The following is a 2,500-nucleotide window of genomic DNA, read 5'->3' as shown; positions in this document are numbered from 1 at the left end:
GTGTCGACGAACGTTTTAAGTATTTGGAGAACATTAATGTGACATCGTTTCGCGTACGCAGTGCACGTTAAAACGGTACATCGTTAATGATCCTTCCGCAGGTTCCCTACGGAAACCTTGTTACGACTTTTACTTCCTCTAAATGATCAAGTTTGGTCAACTTCCCAGCAACGCCGACGGCCGTGAAGCCACCGCGTGTCGGTCCGAAGACCTCACTAAATCATTCAATCGGTAGTAGCGACGGGCGGTGTGTACAAAGGGCAGGGACGTAATCAACGCGAGCTTATGACTCGCGCTTACTAGGAATTCCTCGTTTATGGGGGATAATTGCAAACCCCAATCCCAGCACGAAGGAGTTTCAGCGGGTTGCCCGGGCCTCTAGGCCAGGGAGAACATGCTGATTCCTTCAGTGTAGCGCGCGTGCGGCCCAGGACATCTAAGGGCATCACAGACCTGTTATTGCTCAATCTCGTGCGGCTCGAAGCCGCCGGTCCCTCTAAGAAGAATTTTAATACGTCGCCAGTGAGTTGCGTGACGCGTAGCCACGCACACCTAAATGACGACGCCTATTTAGCAGGCTAGAGTCTCGTTCGTTACCGGAATTAACCAGACAAATCGCTCCACCAACTAAGAACGGCCATGCACCACCACCCACCGAATCAAGAAAGAGCTGTTAATCTGTCAATCCTTCCGGTGTCCGGGCCTGGTGAGATTTCCCGTGTTGAGTCAAATTAAGCCGCAGGCTCCACTCCTGGTGGTGCCCTTCCGTCAATTCCTTTAAGTTTCAGCTTTGCAACCATACTCCCCCCGGAGTCCAAAATCTTTGGTTTCCCGGAAGCTGCCCGCCGAGCCATTGTAGTAACGTCGGCGGATCGCTAGATGACATATTTACGGTTAGAACTAGGGCGGTATCTAATCGCCTTCGAACCTCTAACTTTCGTTCTTGATTGATGAAAACACCTTTGGCAAATGCTTTCGCTGATGTTCGTCTTGCGACGATCCAAGAATTTCACCTCTAACGTCGCAATACGAATGCCCCCAGTTATCCCTATTAATCATTACCTCGGAGTTCTGAAAACCAACAAAATAGAACCGAGATCATATTCTATTATTCCATGCACGAAATATTCAAGCAGCATTTTGAGCCCGCTTTGAGCACTCTAATTTGTTCAAAGTAAAATTGTCGGCCCACCTCGACACTCACCGAAGAGCACCGCGATAGGATTTTGATATTGAACCGGCGTATTACCGCCGGCTCACCGACGATATGCTCCGCAGACGTGTCAGTATCACCGCGGATGCGGTGCACCGACAGCGCGGCGCACAAATGCAACTACGAGCTTTTTAACCGCAACAATTTTAGTATACGCTATTGGAGCTGGAATTACCGCGGCTGCTGGCACCAGACTTGCCCTCCAATTGTTCCTCGTTAAAATATTTAAAGTGTACTCATTCCGATTACGAGGCCTCGTAAGAGTCCCGTATCGTTATTTTTCGTCACTACCTCCCCGTGCCGGGAGTGGGTAATTTGCGCGCCTGCTGCCTTCCTTGGATGTGGTAGCCGTTTCTCAGGCTCCCTCTCCGGAATCGAACCCTGATTCCCCGTTACCCGTGACAACCATGGTAGTCGCAGAAACTACCATCGAAAGTTGATAAGGCAGACATTTGAAAGATGCGTCGCCGGTACTGGACCATGCGATCGGCAAAAGTTATCCAGATTCATCAAAATTAACGACTTCAGACACATGGCCATCCGTCGATTGGTTTTGATCTAATAAAAGCACTCATCCCATCACTGGTCAGAGTTCTGATTGCATGTATTAGCTCTAGAATTACCACAGTTATCCAAGTAACTGAGTAAGATCTAAGGAACCAAAACTGATATATTGAGCCATTCGCGGTATCGCCTTAATACGGCTTGCACTGAGACATGCATGGCTTAATCTTTGAGACAAGCATATAACTACTGGCAGGATCAACCAGGGAGCTTCATTCATATGAAAGACGTTCTCGTTCGTTTCGATTTTCGATTGCGGTGGTACACACGTATACCGTCCTCTCTCTATATCGATACTTACGAGAAATCCTCATTCCCGCGCGTCGACGGATTAACGCAGACGCTTGTACGGGCGAGCTCGTATAATAATTGAGACGAATATTGTTTTCGACGACGACGACGACGACTACGACGACGCCTATAAGGGTACAATATAATGAAAAAACCCCGATGGTGAACGTTCGTATCGAGACACGATTTCATTCACTTTAATAATAATCTCGGTTAACATAATAAATACGTCAAACAACGATTTAATTGCCCGGATTGTACAGAGTCCGTATTCACTATATTCATTGTTTAGTTTATATATGTAATCATATAATAATGCGTATATAGAACAATACTATTTACACAAAAATAAATAATCGTGATTGAACTCGCGAAAGATTCACATTAGCGTATCCGTGCGCGTTTGAATCGATCACGTCACGATTAAAGTCA

General features: G+C 46.8%; 1 non-coding gene across 1 annotated transcript; it reads right to left on the bottom strand.

Annotated features, from left to right (window-relative positions):
* Positions 1-84: 84 nt before the first annotated feature.
* On the bottom strand, positions 85-1,986 carry LOC113507715. The gene has a single exon (XR_003401887.1). It is a non-coding gene; the product is annotated as a small subunit ribosomal RNA (ribosomal RNA).
* Between the last annotated feature and the right edge of the window lie 514 nt (positions 1,987-2,500).

Source organism: Trichoplusia ni, unplaced genomic scaffold (assembly GCF_003590095.1).
Source record: "Trichoplusia ni isolate ovarian cell line Hi5 unplaced genomic scaffold, tn1 tig00003103, whole genome shotgun sequence".
NCBI classification, from domain to species: domain Eukaryota; kingdom Metazoa; phylum Arthropoda; class Insecta; order Lepidoptera; family Noctuidae; genus Trichoplusia; species Trichoplusia ni.
This window is presented reverse-complemented; position numbering and strand designations above follow the sequence as displayed.